Raw genomic sequence first — 13,892 nt, 5'->3', positions numbered from 1 at the left:
AGAGCACAGTACAATACGGTATGGTATGGTACGGTACAGGACAGTAGTTGTATTTAGTAGAGTACAGCACATTACAGTAGAGTTTAACTCGTTGGAGTAGAGTACAGTAGAGGACATTACAGTAGAGTACAGTACAGTATAGTTTAATTCAGTAGAGTATAGTACAGTACTCTACAGCACAGTAGAGTTTAATTTAGTAGAGTACAGTACAGTACACTACAGTACAGCATAGTTTAATTCAGGAGAATACAGTAAAATACATAGTTTAATTCAGTAGAGTACAATACAGTACAATGCAGTTTAGTTCAGTAGAATAGAGTCCATTAGAGTAAAGTAGGGAACAATACAGTACACTATTCCTAACTTTTCTTGATTTGACTGTGCTCTAGTCTGCTTTACTGTATTGTACTGTACTATACTCTACTTTTATTTACTGTACTGTGTAATGTACTGTAATCTGCTGTACTGTGATGTACTCTACTGTCCAGACTGGATCAAATCTGAACCAATTATAGACGTCTATGTTTGGGCTAAATCAAGGCCGGTCTGTATCGGACCAAAAATCAACATCTGTAGACGTTGAAATCAAGGCCGGTCAGGAAAATAAGACATCCAAAAGAAGTCGCCTGACGTCAAATGCTCATTAGGTAGTGTCAGTCAATAAACCCTGGTTATATTTCAATATCCCTGTCCTCGTGGAAAGTCTGTCATAGTTATATGGAGGGATAGAAGTTGATGATCTGAATGCATTCGATCCTCAATCAACACCTTTTTTACTTTTGGCACCATAGAAAAGGATACCAGAAAATAATACATCTGATGAGCTGGATTAAGCCTCCTCCAAGTATATTTTATGAGATTCGTGTTTTTAAGTCTCCAACATGTCCATAATATTTGTAGTCTCTTTAAGCGCCAGACGGTGATAGTTGGTAGTATGATAGTTGAACATACTTAAAACTGTAAAACTACCATTATAATATAGTTATTTGTATCTTGGAGACTAATTTGATTATTATAAATATTGTCAAATCAGTTTGGATTGTCATTATTTGGTCCATATAGATTTATGAGCCATATCTGTTTATCATCACGTCGTATTCATTTTCATTAAAATGATTTTTTAACATAATACCCCAAAAGCAAGAGAAAAGCCTCCTTATCCTCGCATTGAGAAAGCAACCTGGGGTATCACAAGGGCTAGTTTGGATGCTTTTTCAATGCTGTGATACTGTATGTTCTTAATTATTGTGTATTATTTGTGTATACATTGAGGGGAATGTGGTTATACAATCTCCATTGTTACGCATACCTAGCCTATTCAACAAAAAACTAAAAAATTATGTTGTGTCAGTAAATTCCCAGAAAAGAAAAAGTACCTTTCAAATGTTTCATCTGTGTTGAAAAATGATCTGGCGTCCAACTCAATCTAAACTCAAAGAGAGGACAGATGAAGATGGATAGATGCATCTGTGTCTCAGTGAAACTCAAAGGGAAGTCTAGATAACCAGAAAGGGCCCGGTTATTCATCAGCAGCTAGACAGACTGCCCATACAGAGCTGTCATGCACCAGAAAAACAGAGAGTGAGCATGGAAACTCACTAGCAGCACATAGCACCTGCTTACCATGAACAGGACACAGACGGCAACTTGGGCAAACGTGTGTGTGTGTTTGTGTGTGTGAATATGAGTGTGTTTGTGTAACTGTCTATCTTTCTGCCTGTCTGTTTCGGAGTATGTGTGTGTATCTCTGTAGTGTTTGTTTGTCACTTTGGGGTCATTGCAATAAATGGCACTGATCCCCCTCCCCCTCAGAGATAGACAAATGAACAGTTTTGTTATCTGTGATGCATTTGTGTCTTTGATGTGGCCAATACTGGCCCCTGATTCATTGGGCCCAGCGCTGAGTTTGGGTCCTGTCAGGAGAGGGGCGAGAGGTAGGAGGTGAGGAGCAGAGAGGAGGAGGGAATGGATTGGCAGCTCGGCTACAAAAGCCTGGTCAATGTCTCCTATCATCCAGACCCACAGTACCCCACACACCCCTCCATCCCTCTCTCCTCTCCTCCTCTCCACTGCTTTCCTCAAGGGAGTAGCTTTTCCATGGGCCCTCCCTGCCATAAGTCGCAGAGCCTGTACTGTAGGTAACTCACAGCAGACCCCAAACATTGTTTTCAGTCTCTGCGTCTATCTCTTTCTTTCTTCCACCAATTCCGTCTCCATCGCTCTCTTTGTTCTTGCTGCATGCAGTCGATGGTCCATAACTCAACTGGCTCCTGGTGTTTGATGTCTCTGCTCTGGATATCATTCCATCCTGTTATTACAACACTGACAATATCTGCTGCCTCATATGCACACACACACAGACACACACACTCACTCACAGTAGAAATCTACTTCCGCTGATCAATCTATAGCTGGAATGGGGATAAATGCATAAATGTACTGAATAGAACCAACATTGAGCTTCAATGTCTTTCGTGGCATTGCTCTGCATTGCAGCCTATGGATGGATATATTAGTGTATGTTCTTAGGGAAATACAGGTTCAAACACCATCCTTGCAAGACATTAGCCTTGACCTATTATGTCAAGAGGCAAGGCAGGTCGGAGAGCAGAGAGCTCAGTGGTAGTACGGTCGTCATGTTTTCTAACGTGTAGCAAAATGTATTGCCGGCAGTCGGCAGAGCAATGCAGGGAAGATAGTGACTCTTTACTGCACACTCATTGCCGCATGAATGAATGATGTAGGATTACCTGTAGGAGACGAGGTGGGCCCTCCCGAGTCACAGGATGACACTTTATCAACGGCACTAAAGACTGGGCTCCCCTAAGTGACAGTAGCCAAGGTGACAGAGAAAATCGCTCTCTCTTTCTCTCTTTGTATCTTGTTTCAGCTGGACATTTTTTCAAACTGTTTGAACAGAGAGCAGATCTCACCAGACTTCTATTTGCTATGCGGACACCTGCTGTGAATATCTGACCTGACTTGTGCCTCATGCATTTATGTATACTTCAATCTGAAATTACAGTCAGGGTTTTATATTAATGGGATTTTAAATCTAAGTTGGCATCGTAGAATTTCATGCTAGGAACACTAACCAATATATCCAATTCCATTCATACCCCATCTGTACCACAACCCCATTTGACGCCAGCCATATTTGTAACCTAACCCTATTCGTGCCCCAGCCCCATTTGCTCCCCGGCCCCATTCATACTGTACCCCAGTCCTATTCATACCCCAGCCAGCCCTATTCATACCCCAGCCAGCCCTATTCATACCCCAGCCAGCCCTATTCGTACCCCAGCCAGCCCTATTCGTACCCCAGTCAGCCCTATTTGTACACCAGCCCTATTCGTACCCCAACACCACTCAAGGAGAACAAGGTCCAGATGGCCTCTAGGTCCGACAGTCTCCCTCTTCCACCAGCCCGCTTATCTCCAGCCTCACTTCACTTCAAGGGACCACTGACAGCCCTGTTAATTAGCACCTTGAGCCTTTTTCCCATGAATGACAGAAACCTAGAGCGCCCAACCAAATTTTCCCAACCTCTGTCTGTTTGTCTGTCAAATATATGCAATAGTGAAATATCAATTTCTTGACAATAAATTCCCCTCCTTCTCAGTTCTCATATCATTCCTCATCATCACCACCATCATCATCAATAACAACAACATTCCCTCACAGCTGCATGATAGCCTTACAGTGGTGGCTCTGGCCAGTCCAGGCCTTCTGCCCTTACCGGAACTGAGCTCCTGACCTTGTGGTCATTTGTCCAGGGCTCTACCTCCTCTCCCTGAACCCCTGAACCCCTACAGAGAAATTAGTCTGCCCCTTTGATCTCCTCTGGCTATGTAGTAAGTGGGAGTCATGAAGTCACCCTGCTAAATTACAATGGGCTTCAAAAGAGAAATAAATAAGCAACATGTCCACCAATTACAGGTGGCTGCCCTACATAGGTCACATTCTCCAATTAAGCAGGAGGACAAAAAACGAATGGATTAATTATAATAGATTAAAAGTAGCAAGGAATGTATATACCATTCAAGCAACTATGGAAATAGCATCTTCAGCATCCCATGATATCCAAACTAGAAAAATGACATGTGGTGTGATATGCTCTCCTTACTATTGTCTGGATAAGATGAATGGAAGCTGAAGGGGATGTCTGTCTTTTAAAGTTTTCTACTTTATCGTCTATAAATGGATGCTTTTGTACAAGATCACCAGGAGTTGTCTCATGAAATAAAGACCAAATAGAAAATGAATGTTACCAAGTCACGGTGGGTAACATCTCTGCCTGGCTGAGGCTCTCCTTGGATCTAATCCTCTGTGTGTTTGAAGTGGTGGGCCATGGGCGGGGCCAGGGGTGTTGATTGATGGCTCCTCCTCCTATAGGGCAGTGGGCTTCCTCCGGTGGGTCACATCCTGTCTGGCCCCTGTCCACTACACACTTCCAGAACATGTCCTGGGTCTCTGCCCTCACCCATGCGGTCTCGACCCCCTCCCCCCTCCACCCCCCCCTTGCCGCCTCGGCGCCACGCTGTACCGGTGGTCAGGGCCTATGAGCCACCCGGGTCTAGGGAGAAGGGGAGAGGAAGAGGGGACAAGAGGGAGATGGGGAATGGAGCCAGGGCACTTGCAGGAACTAAGCTTTAGTTCCTTCAACTGCTGCAATGTGTTGCTGGTGATGTACCCCTCCTTCAAGGGGTTCAAAGGGTTCAAACTTCAAGATTATTGGAAATGCAGCACAGTGCACAGTGGGTAAAGGTGTTTTTGGCATGGTCTAATCCCTGATTAATAGCACATTTCAAAAACCTTTTCCACTACAGCTTGTCGCGATAACGTCACATTAACAAACATCGGAAATCTGAAAACGAGGACACGAGGAAAAAAGGTCAGGAAAGCGGAGGCTGAGCCAATGACTGTAATGCCACCTCATGGAGACAAAGAACACTGCAGTTCACCAGTCAGTCCAAAGCAGCAGTGAAAGCATGGTCAGATGTAAAGGTGTCCGCATACTAGGTTGGGTTGGCTCCTAGCAGAGCTCGGGTAGGCAAAGCAAATGTCTGTGCCTCGCATACTACCTTTAAATACCTTCGGTTGAACATTTAGAAAAAAGCCAATATTCACTTCCCAAAATAGTCTGAATTAATCTAATATAAATCTCGAAATCTGTAATCAATTTTGACGTCTTAGTCAGGCATTTTGACATATAACTAAGATGTTTGGTGCAGTATTTCTCAAGTGAAAAAATGTGCATGGAAACTAATCGTCTCTCGTTGAATGACTCTCATTGATGAAGCCCCACTGTTGACCAATCACAGACGAAGTGTGTGCTCGAACAAGCCGAAATGCTGCCGAACACTAAAACGAACAAAAAACATCACAAAATTGCATCATACTATTTGCGCAAACTGTTTCGACTGGGAAGCATACGGTAAGCTTAAAAACTCTACAGGATCGGTGGGTCCCTCACTGGACGGTTGAGCTAACATAGGCTAATGTGATTAGCATGAGGTTGTAAGTAACAAGAAAATATCCCAGGACATAGACATATCTGATATTGGCAGAAAGCTTAAAGTCTTGTTAATCTAACTGCACTGTCCAATATACAGTAGCTATTACAGTGAAAAAATACCATGCTATTGTTTGAGGAGAGTGCACCGTTATGAACTTAAAAAGTTATTAATAAACCAATTAGGCACATTTGGGCATTCGCGATACAAAAATTTGGAACAGAAATGCAATGGTTCAATGGGATCAGTCTAAAATGTTGCACATACCCTGCTGCCATCTAGTGGCCAAAATCAAAATTGCAACGGAGCTGGAATAATACACAATGGCCTTTCTCTTGCATTTGAAAGATGATGGTACAAAAAAAATACAAACAAAGGAATGCTTTTTTCTTTGTATTATCTTTTACCAGATCTAATGTGTTATATTCTCCTACATTCATTTCACACTTCCACAAACTTCAAAGTGTTTCCTTTCAAATGGTATCAAGAATATACATGTCCGGCCTCCCGGGTGGCGCAGTGGTTAAAGGCGCTGTACTGCAGCGCCAGCTGTGCCATCAGAGTCCCTGGGTTCGCGCCCAGGCTCTGTCGTAACCGGCCGCGACCGGGAGGTCCGTGGGGCGACGCACAATTGGCCTAGCGTCGTCCGGGTTAGGGAGGGCTTGGTCGGTAGGGATGTCCTTGTCTCATCGCGCACCAGCGACTCCTGTGGCGGGCCGGGTGCAGTGCGCGCTAACCAAGGTTGCCAGGTGCACGGTGTTTCCTCCGACACATTGGTGCGGCTGGCTTCCGGGTTGGATGCGCGCTGTGTTAAGAAGCAGTACGGCTGGTTGGGTTGTGTATCGGAGGACGCATGACTTTCAACCTTCGTCTCTCCCGAGCCCGTACGGGAGTTGTAGCGATGAGACAAGATAGTAGCTACTACAACAATTGGATACCACGAAATTGGGGAGAAAAAGGGGTAAAATCAAAAATTTTAAAAAGAATTTAAAAAATATGTCCTTGTTTCAGGTCCTGAGCTACAGGCAGTTAGATTTGGGTATGTCATTTTAGGCGAAAAAAAGATTATTGCACCGCATAAGACCACTGAGTTCCCTGGACATCCTAATGTTTAATAATTACTGTATAACTGTAATTAATGATGAATTAGTAACATAATTAGGGTTAGGACTAGGTGTGAGATGAGGGATCTCAGTGGTAGAAGTAGTGACCATGTTGGAACACGTTACTCTTTTAGTGTTCACAGTATAGAATCCTCCTCAACAACACTGATTCCTAGCAACCACAACATAAAAATATATATGAACTTGCTGTCCACAAAGAGTAAAGTTTATAAATGACTGTACATCTTTAATGTCTTGAATTAGATTTTTCTAGTGGGCTCTATTGCAGTGAGACAGGACGTCTTGTTATCTTGGCATTCTGTCTTTGTTGCATTACTTCTACCTGAAGTCAGTGATTATTTTGATTTCCAGTGCCTCTCTGATCCTGGGGAAGACAAATGAAGTGCCTAACCACGGAGAGGCAGAACTCTCTGAGAGGGTGAAAAGAGAGTCTGGGAAAACATTCCTCAGAGAAGAAAGGAGGGATTTATTTTTTATTTTAAATAGTAACAATAGATGTATTTGTATATATTGCAGATTCAAGTAACATCAAACTGAGATTATTTATATTGTATATATAAATATGTAACATATTTGTACCTACAGTGTGTGTACTTTTCTTGAATAAATTTTTTAATTATTTGTGGTGCAAAGGTCTAGGGAAGCAAAACTGCAGTGAGCTGACTGACATTAACCATAAATATTCATACACGTTTGATGGCCTTTGTTTTCATAGGAGATTAAATACATTATAATAGAAAATTAATAAGAGGAAGAAGTCACTTTTATCCCTGTGAAAGTTTCCTGAAGTAATGACAGAAATAACTACATCTTCCATGCCACATAATCAAAAGAACAGAGGGCTGACGTTCTAACTAATCACACTCACACAGAATGTGTCCGTCCAGGAGTAGAGGTTTGCATATCTCAGTTGTAACAATGATTAAGACTCCCCAAAGACTGGAAAACCATTATTAACCTACTGGCTACTCCATGATATGGCCAAGCCAAAACACACTTGGCCCTTTATTTCTCATAAATAATACAAAACACATGAGGAAGAAGGTGGAGAGAGCGAGGGAGGAAGGGGAACCTTGTTTGTTCCCCAAAGCACTTGAGTAGAATCCGATGTGTTCGGAGTGCTTGGGAAGCCAAAGGGTCGTTTTAGGAAGCCGGGGTCGGCTCTGCCGGAGAGGGGAGGAAGGTGTTGACTAGATGCAAACGAGATGGCCTTGTGAAGAGCGACAGTGGGATGATAACCCACTTTCCACCCATTGAGAGGGACGTCTTTATAAGGGATTTCTCATCAGGCCCCAGGCACCTGAGCCTCCCCTAAAATAACCACCTCTACGCTGCATGGCTCCCTGCCAGCATGCCGTCCCTTCCTCCAGCCCAGCCTCCCAAGGCCCTATGTCCTATTGCACAACCTCTCCTCTAACACTGAATGCATACAACTCTACATCTCCAGAATACTACAGGGCCAATCAATGCAAATGTTCATTCAATGAGAGAATCATAATAACATTTAGATTTATTCAGGTTTCTTGTGCTTTTTGTAACTGCATGTTGCTTTTCATTTTATTTTGTGATGGTCAGCAATATAGACTGACTCAATTGTGGGGGGGGGGGGGGGATCGATTTATGTGGAATGATTTAAAGTAGAACATTTTGCATTTATTGTATATTATATTGTGAAACAGTGAATGACAACATTAAGTGTATTTTACCACCCACAAATACATTCACTCATATGCAACCTTAGGACAGGCCATAGACTTACTTTAGGACCTCCCAAAGCTCACAACCGTCCCTCAAGAGGGTTTTAAAACCTTGGCCCTCTCAGCGACTGAACACATAATGGAGAAGAAGGGTAAGAAAGGAGGACAAAAAAGGAGGTGCAAAATGGGCCCTAAAAAGGTCTACTTCCCAGAGGAGGCAGCAGCACATTCCCCTGCAGTATGGTGTAACTAATCGGCTTTGCGGAAAATACTCTTTCCTGTCTACAAGAGAGTGCATGGAGATTTACTACATGGGGACAGAGACTCAGGCAGGTCATAAAGCAGTCGTTTCTACAGTATGGCCTCGGCCCACGGCTCATACGTCACTGACAGGTGGTTATGGTGGTGCCTGGACAAAGGGTTTTATTCCATTCTGCTTTATTAGGATGGATGGGAAGCATTATACTGTCTGTCATCAAAGAAATGGGAGGGGCGTAATGTAATCAGAATGTTAAGTGGCAATGTTACCAACACTTTTGGTCTGCAGTTGTTGACATGTTAGAATTATCATCTTGACAAAGCCATCAGATGAATACTAAACGCTCCTCTCATGCCAGCGCATGCACTCCACCCCTTCACAGAGCCTCCCAAACCACGGTCAGTGTCTGGAAGTCAGGACCTCATTTGGCTCCAACAGAGGCCAATCAGCTCTGTGGTAGCATCTGGCGTTCCTGTGTAGTGGGTGGGACTGGATGTGTTTAGGTGGACAGACAGACAGTACTGTACCAGTCTACCACATCTGAAAAAACTAGGGTGTCCTGAGGTCCTAATTAGTAAAGCCCAGTAAGGCACACCAGGGTGCCAGTGAACTAGGGACTTACAGGGGAAATAACAGATTAACTATGGGAGGTGAGGTGGTAAAAATAGCCACAGTTTCTGGATAAGTGAGGAATTCTTGGAATATGCTTTTGTTTCCCACTACCCTTCAATGCCACCTCTTGGTAACTCCAGACAGATTTTATTGTATGACCGTGGACACAAACATGGAACCCAAACCGGCTGCACGCGTGCGCCATCGTGCATACATTTATTTTGTCCCCCCACACCAAACGCGATCACGGCACGCAGGTTAAAATGTCAAAACAAACTCTGAACCAATTATATTAATTTGGGGACAGGTCGAAAAGCATTAAACATTTATGGCAATTTAACTAGTTAGCTTGCACTTGCTAGCTAATTTGTCCTATTTAGCTAGCTTGCTGTTGCTAGCTAATTTCTCATGGGATATAAATATTGAGTTGTTATTTTACCTGAAATGCACAAGGTCCTCTACTCCACCAATTAATCCACACATAAAACGGTCAACCGAATCATTTCTAGTCATCTCTCTTACTTCCAGGCCTTTTCTTCTCGACTTTATATTGCGATTGGCAACTTTCACAAATTACGTGCATTACCGACACTGCCCTTGTTCGTCTTTCAGTCACCCACATGGGTATAACCAATGAGGAAATGGCACGTGGGTATCTGCCTCTATAAACCAATGATGAGATCGGAGAGGCAGGACTTGCAGTGCGATCTGCGTCAGAAATAGAACTGATTTCTATTTTAGCCCTTGGCAATGCAGACGCCCGTGTCCAGTATGGGTACAATAACTGAATAACATAGATTTCTACATTTATTTTGCAACACTCGCGCAAGCGACGCGAGCGGTGTAGTCAGCCTGTTAAGGAAGAGCAATAGTATTCGTACCAATAAAAAAATTAGAATCAACGGTGAAGGTTGTGATAAAATAATAATCTGCCCAACATGCCTTTTGAGGTCAACATAGTCATTGACTAAAATAAACTTTGTATGAATTAAATGAGCTGTTCTCTGTGGCAGAACCGAGGACTTCTCTTCATGACTTCCTTGCTACATTAAAAGTGTTATATCTTGCGGTTAGGAGACAATTTAAGACCATTTAAAGGCCTGTGAAGAAGGTGTCTGTGTTCCTACACACCTATTTCTAACACACAGCCAACCTAATTACAACACAAAGTTTAACCAAACTAACCCCGCAGCAACCCAAGAGAACACTGAAATGTTTCACTCCACAAAATCCTCCCTAATACTACATAACCATATGCAAACATATATAGGAATGTCCACTGATAATCCCCATAGGTAATGTGTTGCTGTAAGAGGTTTTGTACATTGGAGACTGAAATTGCTAAGGCAGCTGCTGTGCTAATGTCAGTCGTGTCTGTCCTGTCATTCCAGGAGTGCCCTTTGCCTTGTGAGCAATAGCCTGAGAAATAGCAGCCATCTTATCAACGTTTGGAGCCCCCTTAGGACAGTCTGCAGACCGTAGAGCCATAGGACATTTGGCTGGCTAAAATAGTACACATTCAAAAGTATGCATATTTACACAAACATAAACAGCTGTTAATTGAAAATGGCAGAAAATATCAAAAAAGGTTCCACATGATATACATATAGTATTTGTATGGTGTTGAGAAAGAGAGAGAGCTGTGTGTTGCTGACAAATATTTTTTCCTTATCTAACCAGACTTATAGAACAAAAAAAAAAACTTGGCCTGGCCGAGACAACCACCAAGGCCTCCTCCTCAGTAACAGTAGCCAACTGTTTAGTGTGGAGTGGTATGGTCAGTCCTTCTCCGCTACAATCATCTCCATACGTACACAAGTGGATGCTGTGTCATGGCCGGGAACACAGATAAGCCTGCCGTTCTTAGTCAACTCTAGAACCACTGCTGCACTGCAATGGACTGGCTTAGAGGGGGGACGGAGTGGCCATCTGATAGCGGGTAGGCTGAGGAGAAGCCAGACTGGCCTGTATCTCTACACTATGCGTGCTATTCAATCAAAAAGGGAGGATACTGGGTCTCTAGGATAGTTTTTGCTCTGCAAGAAGGCCCGTACAGTACACGTAAGCAATGTCTGGGGTTGTGTAGCCTACTCAACAAAAGGAAAAATGACAAAGCGTTTGAGGCCAAAATTTGAAGCTATGCCTTCGGAAAGTATTGAAATGCCTTGACTTTTCCCACATTATTTTTTACATTACAGCTTTATTCTAAAATGTATTCAATTGTTTTTTTTCCCTCATCAATTTACACACTATACTCCATAATGACAAATCAAAAACAGGTTTTTAGATTTTTTTCTCTAATTTATAGAAAAATAAAATTAAACGTAAATATTTCATTTGCATAAGTATTCAGACCCTTTATTCAGTAGTTTCGTTGAAGCACCTTTGAAGCACGGTTGGATAGGGAGCATTGCTGCACAGCTATTTTCAGGTCTCTCCAGAGATGTTCGATCGGGTTCAATTGTGGCTGCGCAACTCAAGGACATTCAGAGACTTGTCCCGAAGCCACTCCTGCATCGTCTTGGCTGTGTGCTTAGGTCGTTGTCCTGTTTGAAGGTGAACCTTCGCCCCAGTCGGAGGTCCTTAGCGATCTGGAGCAGGTTTTCATCAAGGATCTCTCTGTACTTTGCACCGTTCATCTTTCCCTCAATCCTGACTAGTCTTCCAGTCCCTGCCTCTAAAAAACATCCCCATATTATGATGCTACCACCACCATGCTTCACAGTAGGGATGGTGCCAGGCGTGACGTTTGGCATTCAGGCCAAATAGTTCAATCTTGGTTTCATCAGACCAGAGAATTTTGTTTCTCATGGTCTGAGAGTCTTTAGGTACCTTTTGGCAAACTCCAAGTGGGCTGTTCTAGGAATATTTTTATTTATTTAACCAGGAAGGGCTCATTGAGATTTAAAATCTATTTTTCAAGAGTGTCCTGGCCAAGATAGGCAGCACCAAGTTGTTACACAAATTACAGACAAACAACATGAAAAACTACAAGTAATCTAGTAAAAACCATAGAATTCACAGGAGTATAACAAAATCATAAACAGAAAATTGACAGGTCAGGGAATCAGTCTCAAGATCATACATCAGTGATTTAAAAATACCAATCGGGACAGGTTCTTCCAGTTTAAAAGTATTTTGTAAATAGTCTTGGTGGTTCCAAACTTCTTCCATTTAAGAATGATGGAGGCCACTGTGTTCTTGGGGACCTTCAATGCTGTTCCCCAGATCTGTGGCTCGACACAATCCTGTCTCAGAGCTCACTGGACAATTCCTTCGACCACATGGCTTGGTTTTTGCTCTGACATGCACTGTCAACTGTGGGACCTTATATAGACAGGTTTGTGCATTTCCAAATCGTGTCCAATCAACTGAATTTACCACAGGTGGACTCCAATCAAGTTGTAGAAACATATCAAGGATGATCAATGGAAACAGGATGCACCTAACGTCATTTCGAGTCTCATAGCAAAGGGTCAGTTTTGTATATTTTATTTTCAAAAATGTTAAAAAAAACTGTTTTCGCTTTGTCATTATGGGTTATTGTTTGTAGATTGCTGATGATTTTAGGTTAAGGCTGTAATGTAACAAAAGGTGGAAAAAGTCAAGGGGTCTGAATACTTTCCGAATGCACTATATTTGTAATTATTTTATTGTATTTATTAGGATCCACATTAGCCAACAAAAAAGACATTACAGACCAACAAAAAAAACATTACACTGAATATGTAGTGTGTGTGTGTGCGCATCTATCAGTTACACATACATATCAGTACATACCACACAACAAGTAGGTCACATGGGGAGAGACGTTGGTGCTGTGAGGTGTTTTTTAAATTTAAACCAGGTTTTCTGTTCACTTGTGCTATATGCGAGGGAAGGAATCCCATGCACTCATGGCTCTATATAGTACTGTACGTATACTTGAATTTGTTCTGGACTTGGGGATCGTGAATAGACCCCTGGTGGCATGTCTTTTTGACTATGCAAACAATTTGGAATTTGGAAGTTTGTCACTCAACAACCATTTTCAGTGATGATCAACAACCAATTTGACAGAGCTTGAAAAATAAAAAAAACTAATAATATACTTGAAAATGGTTGTCTAGCGATGATCAGCTAACCAATTTGACAGTGCTTGAAGAATTAAAAAATGACTAACATGCTAATATTGCACAATCCAGGTGTGGAAAGCTCTTAGAGACTTACCCAGAGAGACTCACAGCTGTAGATTTTCAAGTAGATTTAACCCTTGTGTGGTGTTTGGGTCTGTGGGATCCATTTTCAATGCTTACGAAAAGAAAAATGATACAATGAATTACTTTTTCAACCGGAGACTCATTGGCCTTGGCTCATTTTCTGTGAAGAACATGTAAAATAAACATTTTCGTTGGATGCACACTGTGCAACCCCCTACACATTTATATATTACATATGTGGTGTTCGTGTCCACTGGACCCGGGGGTAATAAAAGTGTGCAAAAGTGTGTGTGTAGGTGAAAACAAGCACCAATAACCTGTCTGTCTCCCTGCCTCTCTCCCACTTTTCTCGCACTCTTTAGCCTTTGTAGTGTGTGAAACTACACAACATCTTGCAGGAACCTGCACAATGTTATTACAATACATTATTTTCCCACTCTACCCCAGCCAAGTGCAAATTGGGGGAGGGACGCAACAAAAAAATA

Source organism: Oncorhynchus kisutch, linkage group LG23 (assembly GCF_002021735.2).
Source record: "Oncorhynchus kisutch isolate 150728-3 linkage group LG23, Okis_V2, whole genome shotgun sequence".
Taxonomy (NCBI): Eukaryota; Metazoa; Chordata; class Actinopteri; order Salmoniformes; family Salmonidae; genus Oncorhynchus; species Oncorhynchus kisutch.
Note: the sequence above shows the minus strand (reverse complement) of the source record.